This window comes from Bactrocera tryoni, chromosome 4 (genome assembly GCF_016617805.1).
Source record: "Bactrocera tryoni isolate S06 chromosome 4, CSIRO_BtryS06_freeze2, whole genome shotgun sequence".
NCBI lineage: Eukaryota > Metazoa > Arthropoda > Insecta > Diptera > Tephritidae > Bactrocera > Bactrocera tryoni.
The window spans coordinates 16,154,091-16,170,711 of NC_052502.1; the positions used below are offsets into that span (position 1 = coordinate 16,154,091).

The window sequence follows — 16,621 nt, forward strand, 5'->3', positions numbered from 1 at the left end:
TGCAACTTTGACGTTGCAACCTTTTTTGACGTCCACACCGACGCATAGACTAGCCGACGAGCTGCCTGACTGCCGCGGCACCCACCAATTTATGTGTTGCTGCACAGATATGCGCGTATCCTGCTGCATATTTTGCGCCACCAACACATTTAAATTGGCCATTGCCACCAAGCCCGCCCTTCAGCCACCTGCTCCGTGCCGCAGCGTCGCAGCGTATGGCGCATTCCATGCAATTTTCACTATGCAACATATTTTTGCTTTCGTTTTCATTTTGCATGGCTTCATTGCAGTTGTTGTGATTTGCTGTTATTTTATTGTCGTTTTTCTTGTTTGTTTGTTTGTTGCTTTGGCATTACTCCGTTACTGCTGCTTTCCTATTTTTATGTATATTCCTTTCGAATGCGGTTGCATGGCAGAGGTGCGCGGTGTGTGGTGGTGTTGGTGGAGCTGCTTGTATCTGTAGGAGTAAAACGTTTGTAAAGGAAAAACATAATAAAAACAAAAGCGAAAAATATGTTGAAGCAGCAAAAGTGGAGGCAAATAAATAAAAAATAAAATTAAATATTGAAAAGAAGGACTGATGCGAGTCCCTGTTTCAAGGTGGACACAGTCGCAATAACATAAAATATTTAAGGAATGATGAAAAGAAAAATGATTGAAAATACTTAAAACAAAAATAAAATCGAAAGTATTACAAAATTTTAGATTTTTTTTGATTACTCAGCTATAATCAAGATAGTTAAACAAAAATATTTTAAATACATACATACATATATCATAATTTTGAGAAAGTAGTAAAAATGAAAAAAAAAATTACTTTGGCCGCAGAGAGGCTCAATACCCGTCACAAGTGCATTTTTATTGCATATTTTATAGAACATAAACAGATCATTATTTTTATTTTGGTTGTTCACCTTGTATGGCAACCATATGTTATATTGGTCCAATCTTAACAATATGTCTGGAGATTATAGCATTGCTCTGGACAATAGTATATGCTAAATCTTGTAAAGATATTTCGTCATGTGAAAAAGTTTTCTATATAAGAACTTGATTTTGATCAGCCAGTTTGTATGGCAGCTTTATGTTTTAATGACTCGATCTGAACCATTTCTTCAGAAATTATTGCTTTTTATCGAGAAATGGTCCATGCCAAATTTTGTGCAGAAATCTCGTCAAATAAAAAAGTTTTCCATACAAGTACTTTATTTTAATCGTTCAGTTTGTATGGCAGCTATATGCTATAGTTTTGTGATTTGAGCATTTTTCTCGGATATTGTAGCAATGCCTTGAAAAATAATCTGTGCCAAATTTCGTGAAGATATTTCGTCAAATGAAAAAGTTTTCCATACAAAGACTTGCTTTTGAACGGTCAGTTTGTATGGCAGCTATATACTACAGTTTTTTGATTTGAGCATTTTTCTCGGATATTGTAGCAATGCCTTGAAAAATAATCTGTGCCAAATTTCGTGAAGATATTTCGTCAAATGAAAAAGTTTTCATACAAAGATTTGCTTTTGAACGGTCATTTTGTATGACAGCTATATGCTATAGTTGCTCGATCTGAACAATTTCTTCCGACATTATAGCAATGCTTTGGATAATAATCTTTGCTGAATTTTGTGAAGATATCTCGTCAAATAAAAAAGTTTTTCTTACAAGGACTTAAATTTCATTTATCAGTTTGTATGGCAGCTATACCTTATGGTGGACTGATAACGGCAATTCAGACAAATGAGCGAGTTTTTGCAGAGGAAGGAACGTGTGGAAAATTTTATATCAATATCCTCAAAACTGAGGGACTAGTTCGTATATATAGACTGAGGAACGAGACTATTTCTTGTTAGCTTGCCATGCTGATCATTTGTATATATGTACATATATTTTATAGGTTCTCCGACGTTTCTTGCTGGTTGTTACACACTTTGTCACCGACTTGATATACTGCGGCTCAGTATATAAAAAAATTCGAAAAATTTGCATAAAATTACTCATTAAAAAATCCCAATATGAAAAAAGAGTGAAAATGTAAAAAATATTGATAAAAAATTCCAAAATTTGTAGATGCTATTCCAAATTAAAGAAATTGCTATTCTAAGAGATTGTAGCCACCTTGCCTTTTAAAGCACTTTTTCGCCTGATTTTGGCACTATCAAATTGCTTCAGCATCTCCCGTACTCGTATTCGACTTGTGCCTAACTTCCACCGTATCCGCCTTTTTGCCTGCTTGCTTATTGCCTTCAAGCTCGTTATTTTCTCGACTCGCGCGCGCATTCGACAAGTGTTGACCTCTGACACCTAACACAGTGCCATATGTTTCTTTTGCCAATACCCTGCCTCCTCGCAAACTTTCCGCCACTCACTTCTTCCTAACATACAGACAATTTGTAGACACGCTGAGGTATCTATCTTAGCAACAATCGTCGTCTGCATGTCTCCGCTATGTGTTCCACATCGCAGGCGTGATTGTCTCAGTCGAATATTCAAACTCAAAGTCGTACTCGAAACTGAGTCGCAGCTGTTGTTGCAAGTTATGTCTTTGTTGTCTATCCTGGCGTTGTTGTCGTCTCGCAAGCATAGTTTTCGCTATTTCGTACATTGTGGTGCCGATTTCACAGGAGGCAATTGCTTATTTTATGTAGTTGTCAGGTGTCGAGCCCGCGCCATCTCGTCGTCTCACAATCGTAATTTCTATTTATACCTTTACCTGCTTATCAACCGACCAGCCTGCTTGCTCCCAGCTGTCTACTTGTCTGTCGTATAGTCTGCGAATGCATTGCTTTGGCTAGGGAAACCTCGGTTTTACCACCCCACTTCGAAGCCACCTCGTATCGCTTGGCTGTCATAATCACCTGTGGTTCTTACACGACGTCTAAGCTGCCAAGTAGCTTTCGCAATGTGACCAAGACGTTCCGTCGGCCACTCAATGCGTCGCAATGCAGTCAGACGCCCGATTTGTAGTCAATCAAAAGTTGATTAGTGTGTGTATGTAGATTACTTGGAACGTGCCTGGATTTTATTTATGTGGATCTACATAAGTAGAACTGCAATGCTTTGTACAAGTAGTTCGTTTGAAGCTCTGTAGACTACCTTTGCTTTGGGTGCGTCTTTTCTATTGAAAGCAACAAACGTTTCTGCTGAATGGCTGGGTGTAATGTAAGTTAATCAAAACGATTGGATAAAAGGTGGGAATAATAAGTCAAGAATACACATTTTAATTTTGAAATGAAAGCTTTAGAGCTCTTAAGCAGAGGTGAGAATTTTTTATTAGTTTTAAACAGTGATTTCACATTATTTCATAAAATTTCAAAAATATTAAAACAAAGAGCTTTTTAGTGACAGCTTTGCCTATTTTTGCACTGAAAATTAAAGAAAGCTTTTTTTACTAGGTTAAGAAGTAAGCTTTTTAAGACCAAAAGTGTAATCGAACTGATACAAAAGTTCCGAAAAGGTTTAATCGTGAAAGCTTTCTGAAAGCTCTGAAATTGGTTACTTTCGCAATATAAGAAATAAATTTGCTCTGTTTTATTCAAAAGATTTTTGATGCTAAAAAAAAAAAAGGAAAAATTGTTAGACTCGTCTGTTTACATTTTCATTTTCAAATGAGCTTTGTCGCTTTTAAGCAGAGGTAGGAAATTTCTCTCCTTCTAAGCGATTATTTGGCCTTCTTTTTTAATATTTTGATAGTAATGAAAGTTAAAGCTTTATAATAAAAGCCTTTTTTTTAGTGTTTTGAAAATACTAAAAGACAAAGCTTTGTACTAAGAGCTTTCACTGCAAAATATTTTCATACTTGGGTTAAGAAGTGGACTTTCTTAAGAATAAAGCATATAATCTCACGAAAGCTTTAATCACTTTTAATCTTTCTGAAAGCTTACCAATTGTTAAGTTTCGTATGAGAAGCACTAAAATTTGTATGCTATAGCTTAACAAAAAGACTCTTTACACTCAGCTAAAATATGATTTTTTGAGATAAAAGCTTTTAATAACAAAATCTCAAAAAAAATTTGCCAGGAGGTAAACTTGTTGCGAGAGCTTTCTCTTGCACTTTTCAGCTTTTAAACTACAAAGCTGCAAAAAATCGCCTTAAAAATCATCAGATTAGTACTTTTATATAAAAAGTTACACTTGTGTAATGCAGTTTAACTTATTTAATAATAATGCCAGGTGGCAACTCTTTTGGATCAACTTTTTTGGATTCTTATTATTTTTAATTATTTGAAACTTATTTTAGCAAATTAAATTTCCTTAACTTACCAATCGGAAACTTTTATTAAACGAAAAGCATTTTTTATACATGTGGCAACCCCGTTTTCAATTTTTTTTAAATTTATTTAATTAGTTTTGTCCTATGAAATATGTGTGTACATGAGTGATAGTAAAATATATAAATTTTTGTGTAATTTTGAGTTAAGTGGCAACACTCTAAAATAATTTATGCTTAAATAATTGCGTGTAATTTGTTATTATAAATAACTATCCATATGAATAATTAAATGTGGCAATTTTTTGAAGATTTGTGGCAAATGTTGCACATATTTTGTTGTTTTTGTTTTTTCCCACCTGTTTGCGGCTACCGTTGCCATATAGTTTGTGGAATGCAATAAAATAGCAATTAAAATAGTGAAAGTTTTCACAACAGACAGGTAATAGCGGTTCAGACAACAACAAAGAAAATTATAGTGTTGGCAACTGGAGCAACGAACAACAACAATAACAACAAAACCGCGCTGTTATGAAGCAGATGTGGCAATACATTCTTATATATTCATATGTATGTGTTTTGTAAAGTTTTTCAAGGATGCGTCTATATATGTATGTGCATGAAGGTTGTGGCAAGTCTTCATATTACCGTTATTTACATAGTTAGTTGCTCTCGCTGCTGCATTTTTCATTTCAAGCATATTTATGCACTCATACATACATATGTATATGTATATACATATAGAGATGCAACATTTTTGTTTGTACCATATATACTGGCAACCAGCAACATGTTGCACGAGGATGCTGCACTTGTATCTCCATGCCAACAGTGAATGCTTCAATGTTGCAAAAGTAACTTTTCAATTGACTTCTATGCAATTGCGCTATGCATGCGCACATTGTGCTGGAATTACAAATACAAATGCAAAAGGAAGCGCCACCAAGCACACACACATACAAACATAAAGAGACACACACACATACAAGCAGAGATAGCTTACGACTAAGCGCAATGTAGTGCTGAGAATCATTCATGCACTTTGCGCCATTCACACAGATAGCAAGATTAAACACATACACAATCAGCCATACACGCACACACATACACGGCGAAATTACTATGCACTTGCTGCCGCACATTAAACTAAACAAACTTAAAAACTTTTTCCGGCTTTTCTTCCGTTCTCGCTCACTTACTCTTTCTAACTTTTCACTGTTGGCATTGCATTGCGCTTACTCGCCACCCTCCTACTCTCACCTGCCGCACTTCCGATTGGCGGTGGTGGCGCTCAACGTGCTTTTAGCTATTCTTTCAACTTTTTGTTGCATCAACGAGGTTGATGACATGGTTAGCTCAGTGTTTGGAAGTTGTGCTTCTGCGGTCGTCTGAATGAATGCTGCTGCGCTTGCAACACAAAACGCCCGCGTACACCGCCCCCTGACTGCATGCACACACCGCGCCCACCGCCCCCCGCCAAAGCGTCAGCAACTATGTTAGTGCACACTTTCAGTTGTTATTGTTGCCTTTTGTGTGAGTAGAGCGCAACATAAACTTGAACTTTGTGAAATATTTGCGCGCGCTATTCACGTGAATTAAGCGAAGCGCCGGGCGCGGCAGGCTGTTGGCGGTGCTGCGTGTTTAAGTATGGCAGTTTTAAATGCCAATTGAAAGTAAACATCTTAAATTTTGCATTAAAAATATCCTATGCTGCGGAAAAGTTGACGGCAAGTGAAATTAAAATGAAAGCTTTGAAATTGAGCTTTAAGCTGAGAGTGGGATGGTACGTTTTAGGGGAAATTAATTATTTTAAAATGTTTCACAACGCAAAAAAAAGTAATGGAAAGTACTTTATGCGTTTTAAAATTGAAACCTAATTAAGTCCAAAATTTATAATTATGATTAATTATATAAAAAAGCTCATTTTTGAATATTATTTAGTATGGTTTTTTATATATTTTGAAGTGAACAACTTAAATTTTGCATTAAAACTATTGCATGCTGCATAAAATTAATGGCAGGTGAAATTAAAATGAAAGCTACGAGAGCGGAGCTTTAAGCTGCGTGTAGCTTGGTACGTTTTAGGGGAAGTTAATGATTTTAAAGTGTTTCACAATGCAAACAAAATATTTGAATGTACTGTATGTGCTTTAAAATTAAAAACAAATTAATTAATTAACAGTTAATTATATAAAAAAGCTCAGTTTTGAATATTACTTGGTACTATTTCTTATATATTTGAAAGTAAGCATTAAATTTTGCGCTAAAAATGTTTAATGCCACAGAAAAGTTGGGGCAAGTGAAATTAAAATGAAAGCTTCGAGATCGGAGCTTTAAGCTACGAGTGGGTTGAGCTAATTTTGCAGAAAATAAATTATTCTAAAATATTTTACAATGGAAGTTTGCGACAAAAGAAATTAAAGTGAAAGCTACTAGAGCGGAGCTTTAAGCTGTGAGTGTATTGATCTCATTTTGCGGCAAATAAATGATTCTAAAATGTTTTAAAATGGAAAAAGTATCTTTATAAGTATTTTATCTGCTTTAAATTGGAAACAAAAATAATTCGCAATTTCAAAAATATGACGCTCTATATAAAAAGAGCTCATTTTTGATAAAAAAAATTTAGTATCAAATTTACATGTTTAAATATATTTATATACAAATTTATATTTATATTTATATACATAATAAAAATCTCTTTATTATTATTTTTTATTAATACTTCGAACGAAATTAATAAACCTATTCCATTTTTCTCTTCTATTTCCAGAAAATTCACACTAAACCCCAAGAAAAGTCAAAATTCCAAATTTAAACTCAACGTCCAAACATTCAAAGTGAAACAGCAAACACATCACACAAATAAACAAGCATTCAACTTTCGGTAAAAACATAAACAACTTTGGCCTCTTCCCTTCTTCACAACATACTCGAAACACAACTGCGGCATCATAAACCGTTAAGCGTAAAAATAACTAAAAATGTCTACAAACTGCTAATAAAAATCAATTTAAATTATAAAAAAAAAATTTGACAAAACTCTCAACGGACTTAAATATATTTAAAGCGTAAAAAGTGGCTATGAAAAATTTAACTTCTCGGCATTAACCAAAAATTAAATCAACCAAAGTGAAAGCGTGTATTTTGCAAAATATACAAAAATCAATAAATTTAAAGTGAAAGTTCTTTTCAGTTACAGACTTTTGGCAATAAAGTAATTTTTTTGCAAAAGCTTTTGTCGAAAGCTCACTTGAAGTGAAAAAGCTCTTTTAAAGCGAAAGCTCGTTTAAAATGAAAGCGCGTTTAAAGTGAAAGTTCGTATGAAGTGAAAGCTCGTTTGAAGTGAAAGCTTATTTAAAGTAAAAGCTTATTTAAAGTGAAAGCTCATTTGATGTTAAAGCTCCTAATAGTGAAACTGGATTGATGAAAGCTTGTTTCTTATCAAAAGCTCAATTCATATTATATTTTTATTAAAAAAGTGAAAGCTTGTTTTCGGAACAATAGAAATCACAAAAACTTTCTAAAGTCGAAACCCCGTTCCAATTTTAAATCGTATGAATTTTGAAAACCTTACTAAAGTTGCTTAAAACAACATATGTCTCTTGTGCTCTCTCTCACACTCTCATATATATGTCACATAAAGTTCTTTCCTGCAACTTTTGTTTCTTTTTTCTCACAAATTGTGAATTTATGAAAGCTTGTGTTTACATTTGTGCGCATATGAAAACCAGTAAAAATTTAAACTAATTTTAAATAAAACCGTTATTATTTTATATAAACAAGTGAAAAGAACGGGTGTGTTCTCATTACAAAAAAAATAGCAAACAAAATTTCGCGCAACAAATTATTTGTCTTGTGTAAAAAAAATATATATATTAAATAACAGTTTCGAACACAAATCATAACAACAGCAATAACAAGGGCGCAGCGTAACGGTTACATCTTACAGCCAACTACAACAAAAGCAACACAGCAACAACAAAAAACCGGCAACACGGCCAAGCAAATTTTTATCTTATGGATTGCTGGACGGGTAACGCCCGACTGGCGAGTGTTTTAGTTTAAGGTGAGTCACCGAAATATTTTCACCAAATTTTATTAAATCATTTATTATTTATTTTATTATTTTCTACAAATTGCTAAAATTGGCACTGCAACTGCTGCTTGCAAGTGTGGCGACACTTCCGCTTTGCAAACCAGCTGCGTTCTGCAGCGAATGCCATATTTTGGCATTGAAAACGGTTTTTCAAAAATATCAAACAAAAATTTCGAAAGTTAAAAATAATAATTTTGAAATATGAAACATGCAAAAAATGCAAAAGTTGCTAAATGCTCAGCGCAACTTAGCAACACACACCTTTATATTGCATCTAATGAGCCAGCGCTTGCTGCACCACCTCCGGCACCGTTAGCCTACCGTCGGTGCGCTGTCAATCACTTCATTGATTGTCTGTCTCCCTAACGACTTGCGGCTGTTTTGCCGTACCGCATTTACATACCTCTCTTCATACACCTGCTTCTCCCCCCAAACTACTTTTCAAGCATATGTGATTTTGTTTGTTGTTTTGTTTTTCTAACGTTTGTTGGCGTTGTCTTTTCATTTGAGAGATGCCAATTCGCAGACACTAGGTATATAATGATTGCGTTGGCTAATTTTGCCAACTGCAATTATACCACACACACACACCCTTTGAAGCGATGGTGAAGGCGAAAGCGGCGTGTTTGTGTGCTGCATTCATTATAAGGCCCTGTAGGAAAATAAACAGAGTAAAATAATTACAAAAATTCTTGGTGACAAAATTTAATAGAACTTTCCCAAGTTTCAAATAATAAGAGCCTTGGAAGTACTTGAATAGTAGCCTTTGAGTTACTTGAAGTTAAAGTGCTCTTTATTTAGTCAAAGCACATTCTTGAGCTTCGAATCGAATCATTGCTCAAGTTGGATTTAAAATCTCGCAAATTCAGTGAAAAATATTTATGCATTTTTGGTCTTCCAAAAGTAAAGGTTGAAGCTTTTGTTTTGGCATCTCATACTGTAATATTTTTTAAGGTTATAAAATATGTATTTTTTCGCAAATCATTTTCAATTAATGATGAACAAAATTCACTTTCTCTATCACACGAAAAGGTGCTTAAATAGCCGGCACAGGTAGTTGTTGATGTTCTTCCTTCTTTAGTGCTCAAAAAAATTGTTGTGGTTGTCGTCGGGTCGAGGCCTTAAGACAGGTCAAAGTCAAGAGTAGGCTTTAGGTACAGAAGTTTTAGGGGTCTGTAACATAGAATGAACAAGCTAAGAGTTTGTTTCAAACGAGATTCGGTTCGATTAGGATAGGCACGTCAGCTAATTCACAAAATGGGGTCGCACTTGGACTAAAGATACACTGTAGTCCTTTATGAAGCCATAATATAGAACTCTTGCATCCGATTTTAGTTTCATACGAGATTCAGTTCGGTTCAGTTAGGTTCGACATTTTTTTGATTTTCAAAATGGGGATCGCACTTGGACTACAGTTGCTTCTCAAAATAGGGATCGTACTTGAATTACCGTTACACTGAAATCCTTTATGAAGAATAATATAGAACTCTTGCATTCGATCCTATAAGTCGGCAAAGCGATCCTTACAAATCTGCTTAATTTCAATTCATATCAACTCAATGGGATATCTGAAAGTGTGAGCTCCCAAGTGTTTCAGCCTTGATTTAGCGAAGGCTGGAGAGTCAAAAAGACGTTTTGAAATGTTTCTACCTCGTATTCTTATATACAGCTTTTACAGCTGGAATCTGGCAAAATTGTCAACCTTACAGTGGATGCGCCGATAATGACCTGTTAGTACCTCGAATATTAAGAAAAGGCTACCCATGCTGTGGGCAAAGAGCTTACTGAATCTCTTGTGATCGATCTTGGGCCAAAAAGATCTTCCGACAATGCACGGACTGATTATAGCCTTGTGTTGTTCAAGCTCCCGATGTTGAGCCATCCGGTTTCCATGATACTGACAGCAGTGCTAGGAGTTTGCTTTCCAGTTCGTTAGCTTCAAAAGTTATCTGCGATTCCGCTTTAGACTTGGCACCCCTGCTAGGGCTATCAGAAATTATTCCTAAGAGGACAATATTAGAGTCAATCTTATACTGGTAGAGCTTTGAACTGACATTACATACTTTAAAAATCAAGCTAAAATCAACCTATCTAGATCGGTAAATAGCATGAGCTTAAGTTTTTCCTTCTGGGTCATTATAGTTATAAATCCGTTATGAGATGTTTGGAAAGGAAAATCTATGGCTACGATCACCTGAATCTCAGCTGCTTATACATACTAATTGAAGTTGATTTTTTAAAACGTGTAAATTTAATAAAAATATATATATTTATGGTATACAAATATACATTTTCATTAGATTTTATGAATATCAAATAGAAACGGGTAGTTTCATTGATAGTGATGCTATCTCTAACTGTCTTCAGCAAGTCTTCAGGAGCAACAACTAATTGCACAATTAACACAATATTTAATTGAGACAAGTTTTCAAAGAGTGCTTAACTTCAAAGCGTAGCTGTGAAGTATTTTTAACGAAAGAGTGAATGATGGGCAAGCCTTTCTTTGATAAAAGGAAAATGTTTTGAAAGAACCAAATTTCAAATCATATACTGTATCTATTCTAAGTTAGGTTAGGTTCGATTAATCTGGTGGACAAATAAGATACGCATAGACGACCAAATTCGTCTTTTCCAGATAGAGTTTAGTTGCTAGATCCAAGAGAAGTAATCATCCTTTAGGATGTCTGCGCTTGACGCGAATTTTAACAGACTCTGCGGCCTCACTAACGATACCTCCTCTAGTGTATCATACCGTCGGAACCCCAGATGCTTACAGCGTAGTCTTGCCAATGCGGGACAAGTGCACAAGAGATGCTCCATTCCATATCTAATATAGTATCAAGTGACAAAGTAGGCATAGTATCAAATTAGTTAATTAACTGAACTTAAACCGATTTTTTCGTATGGATGTTTTTATGAGCAAAAGAATTTATTTCAGAATAATGAATATCTAAATGTTGAAGCTAAATTGAGTCTCAATTAACAACTCAATTATCTTTGCTAATTGACCTGAACTTGGTTTAAGGCTATTCAACCTAAAATGACCTTAATACGAAAAATAAAACCGAAGAACTTAATTTTAAGATCCATTTAAAAAAGGTTAAAACAATATTTTAGAAAAGTCAAGCGCTCAACCAATCCCACCTTCCCAAGCCTTTTGTTCATCCAACTCACTGACGTGTTCGACAGTTCGCGGCGAGTGTTTCGCTATTTTGCAACGCGTCAGCAAAGCAGATCGCCGTAACTAATGCGGCAAAGAATGCGCAAATGTTGAGTACACGCGCACGCACACAAATGCAAATATAGAAAATGCAAAAAACTTTAAAATATCGTACTTACATACATACATATGTATGTACGCTACGCTTTTGCACATTCGCGCTCGCATGCTGGGCATGATCGTCATACAAACACAACGAAAAGAGTAGAAAAAAAACCGAAACACCGTTTCGCACAGTGTGCAGCATGCGGGCGAGCGCACAACAACAACAATGCGCCTAACAATATATTGACAGGGGAAAAAATGCAAACAGAAATTTCATAAAAGCTCGCGCGTAAGGCGATCGTGCGCTGCGCGACGCGGCGCGGTGGAGCGGTGCAGTGGAGTGCGCGCAAAAAGCCAAGCAAAACAGTCGAAACACCAAAGCGAAATGCAAACGAAAACGAAAAAGGCGAATTCGCAGCGAAAATGAATAATAAGAGCCCATGCAACAACAACACTAAACCAACAACAACGACAAATCTGTATGATTCAAGGCCAAGGCCAATGCGAACGGAACACGAACGCACACAAACAACCAGCGACGCAGATCGCAATCGCCGCGCGCACACACTTGCATACACATAACAACGCGATGCAATGACACACACACGCTTGCATACATACGCATGCATATCTGTATGTATGCATGTGAAGTATAAAAACAAAAGCAACAAATAAAAAGAGAAAAAAGCTCCCAAGCGATCCGCAAAAAAATTCAGAATGAAACGAATCGCAGATGCGGATGTGAAACGCGACAGTCCCAGCGTAACGCGCCGCGCCGCGCCGCGCGCACCGCATCTCATCGCCCCCACTGCGGCGGGGCGCGTTTTGTTGGCGCACGCTGCGCTGGCTGTTCGCTTGTACTTGTTGTTGCTCTGCTGTCGTTTTGCTCAACATCACAAACAACAACTGTCATTGCAGTGACAACAACAATAACACAAACAAGAAACGAGCGGCAGTTATGCGCTTTGGCATACACGCGCATACATGGCAACGCAAACAGCATGACTACAACTGGTACATATAACAACAACATGTCAACGCTTACAATGATTTCGTGTGTGCTGCGACGAGTGCCTTTGCCTACTTGTGTTGTTGTTGTTGCCTTCGTTACGCGTTGCTGCGCGCCGATTGTTGTCGATCGTGAGATTCACTCAGATTGCGGAAAGCTCCATGTGTGTGTGACTGTGTGTGCGCGCGCGCTTTACACCAACAAAATCAACAAGTATCAATAATTTCTATGTAAAAACCGACAAAGTCGTGATGCTTTGTAAGGGCGCTGTTGAGGGTTATAGGGCGTTGGAAATTTTTTGCATAAAATATCAGCGTAGTCGCAGGCTTTTAAGGCGTGTAGGCGGAAGTAGCGCGCTTCGCGTATTTTCCAGCAGTTATGATTGCTGGCGCATGTTTTCTAAAAGTTGAACTTTTTATAAAAATTATTTGAAAATTTTTGCCCTAAACGTGAAAACAAATTATACTTATGTATATGACCTTGGTGATAAATTAGTTGAAGAAATACGTTAAAGTTGCTTAAAAAGTAAAAAAAACCGCAGTATTTTTGAAAAACACCTGTTTTCGAAACCTTCATATTGTGAATTCTCAATATTTGTGGGTATAAATCAGAGCATGAAAACCAAATAAACCAGAAAATGCAACAACATGCACAAACAACTTATTCTAAGACTATTTATGAACTGGAAATGCTACTTACATATCCGCCAAAAGAAACTTCTTGGATGGAAAGCCCAAGAAATTAACCCAACCGGGCACAAGTCACTTGGCAATTCCAAATACGTCTTCAAAAATTTTAAAAACCCAGAAGTCTCTTTCCGACAAGTTAAAAAAATTTGCCCCGAAATAATGATCCCGAAAATTGCATCCCGAAATTTCGGAATCCCGAGTGAATATTTTCAAAGCGATTTAAACAAAACGTACTTCTTGTGCTTTTAGAAATAGTATATGATTTCTTCCGACAAGTTAAAAAATGTGCTAGAAATTATGATCCCGAAATTTCGAATATTAATATGTGATTTAAAACATACTTCTTGTTTTGTTTTTTTTTTTTATAAATATATGATATCATCCGACAAGTTAAAAAAAATTGCCCCTAAGTTATGATCCCGAAAATCGTATTCCGAAATTTCGGGATCCCGAGTGAATATTAACAATGTGATTTAAAAAAATACTTCTTGTGTTTTTCGAAATATAGTTTTTCATTTTATATAGAAAAGTCACCGAAAGAGAGAATTTTACACAATTTTGCTCTAGAACGCACCCTAATGACAGTTTTATTTTTAAATCAGTTCTGGTTTCGAAATCGTTAACCGGCAATAACTAAGTAATACTTATTCGAGATGCGATATTTTGTTTCATCTTACACAATATCTTAGTAAAGATCAATTAAATGAAATGCTTGGATTTTCATTAGAAGTTAAAAAGCACACCCTATGGTAAAGAGTTCGAATGTAAAAGAAGATTTTTAAAAATTCAGAAATCCAAAAATATTGCTCTGAAATGTCAAGCCAATTTAAAAAAATAGTCCCGAAATTGTAATCCCGAAAATCGTATCCCGAAATTTCGGGATCCCGATATGAAAATCATTATAGCGTTACAAAAAATGTGTTAAAAGATAAACGGAAGGAAAAACCGCTATGAAGCGGCACATTGTATTATTAGATATACACTTTTTTCATACGCCTCCGCATTTCGAATTTAATTACAAGCGTATGCATATAAAAATTAAAACAAGATCGTTAATAGACAGACGGACGTATACACAGGTACATATATAGAAATATCTTTATTTATGTGCAATTATGACATTTAGATTGCGCAACACAGCGCCAGAATGCTGCGCTCAAACGCATATGAATTATTTATACAAAAACAACAGCAACAACAACAATGTGCGAAAATAAGAGTACGCAAAAAATGTGAAACAAGATTTGCCGCGTCGTGCACCCCTGCACACACATACACACACCCATACAGATATTCTTAATTCGCGCGCCTGTGAGATTTTTGCACTGCAAAACTCGCTGCCGCCTGGCTGCCAACGCTTCCTACTCGCTGGTGGCGTATATTTGTTGTTTGGTGTTTGTTGTTGCTGCTGTGTATTTTTTTCTGCCACTCGCCGCGACTACTTAATTTATTTGTATTCTCTTTGGATATGCTGATGACTGACTGCCTCGTTGTTGTTGTGCTGCTGAAGGTTGGAAATTTCTTGCAAATTGTTTTTATTTTAATTTTTTTTTTCAAAATTATACCCATTTTTATTTCAATTTCTTGCTTTGCTATAATTGCTGTTGTGACTATGTTGTTGTATTGTTGGTGTTGCTGTTGAACACCCCTGTCCGGTTGTTGTTTTTGTTGGCACAATATTAATTGCAGAAAACCAGAAGTTATGCAATCAAACAGCAAACAATTTATTGGTTGGCCTGCACCAGCACGGCATGACACTTGCACATACCTATGTATACACATACATACAATCAATACATACATATACATATGTACGTCCATGCAAATGCTAGGTATTTAGTATGGCATTTGTGTTTGACTTTTGCTTGCTTGCTTAGTCGCTCAAACGCTTAGCTGCGGCTCAACTCAGTTTAGCTTGGCTGATAGCTGACTGGCTTACGGGTTGGCATGTCAAGTGACTGAAAGGCGGTTGGCGGCTATTGCAGCTCACTTGACTGGCGTGTGGTGGCAAGCAGTCGCACTTTAACCAAAGAATGCTAGAATAGTACTTGCAAGTTCTAATGCTGTTATGACTGATAAACAAATAGAAGAAAGATTTGAAATACTAGAAAAAATTTAGAAATGAAATTAATAAAAAAATTAAAATAATTTAAAAATATAAAATAATTTTCCAAAATATAAATTAAGTTATATTATAAATTAATGAAAATAATCCAAATAAATAAAATTAATTATAACAAAAATCAAAAGAAATTAATTCTAATTTAATTATTTAATTTTTAATTAAAAAATTACAATGAAAATATAAAACTAGAGTTTAAGTAATGTTAATTATTAAAAATATTAAATAAAAGCAATTAAGAACAAAGTTGAAGGTAAAAAAAAAAAAAACTAAAAATAAAATTAATAAAAAAATGAAAATAATTTAAAAAATTTAAATTACAAAATTAAGTCAATTTAAAATTAATGAAAATAAACTAAATACTTTAAACTTAATTTTCATAAAATTCAATAGAAATGAGTGTTAATTGCAATAAAAAATATTATTTTTTAATTTAAAAATTAAAAAAAAATTAAAAGAAAATATAAAACTAATCTTAAAGTAATTTTAATAATAACAAAAATTAAATAAAAGTAATCAAGAACAAAGTTTAAGGAAACTGAACTCTAATAAAAGTAACGCAAGATTAATAATAAACTAAGTAAAACAATTATTTATATTTTTAAAATTATAAAATAAGATCGGAAAAAAAAATTCAAAAATTTAAGTCATTACAATAAAATAACAATTGATTAATAAAAATAAATTAATTAAAAATTACAAAGTTAATTATGAGCGAATTTATTTTTTTTAATTCTAAAACAAAAATTTAAATTATTATATTAAAATAAGGTTAAAATTAACAAACAATGTTAATAAAATTCAATAATGAAATAAAATTGAGAATGAAAAATACTAGAAACAAATTAAAAATAAAATTATTATAATTAAAAAATTTAAATTAAGTAAAAAAAAATTAAATTAAAAAAAATTAAAATTAACGTAAAAGGAACCCAATGCCTTTAAAATTAAGTTTTAACCAAATTCAAAAGGAATTAATCGTAATTTAATTAAAATATAATGAAATAAAAAATTTAAAAAGAAAGTAATTTAATTAATAAAAAAAATTAAATAAAAAGAATTAAGAACAAAGATGAAAATAATTAAACTATACTAAAAGTAAGTCAAAATTAATTAAAGATTGGATACAAAATTGGTTAATTATAAAATAAAATTTATATTAAATAAAATTTTTTTATAAATAATAACTAAATCTAAGTCATTAAAATAAAAAAAATTACCTAATAAAAATAAATT

The 16,621-nt window shown here is 34.2% G+C and overlaps 1 protein-coding gene across 1 annotated transcript in view; it reads left to right on the forward strand.

The window, feature by feature from the left end:
• The first annotated feature begins 7,332 nt into the window (after nucleotides 1-7,332).
• The window catches only part of LOC120775337 (platelet binding protein GspB), a 376,877-nt gene continuing 367,588 nt past the window's right edge, over nucleotides 7,333-16,621 (forward strand). The window contains exon 1 of the mRNA XM_040105481.1: nucleotides 7,333-8,270. The gene's annotated coding sequence lies outside the window, so the exon portion shown is untranslated. The remainder of the gene's footprint in view (nucleotides 8,271-16,621) is intronic.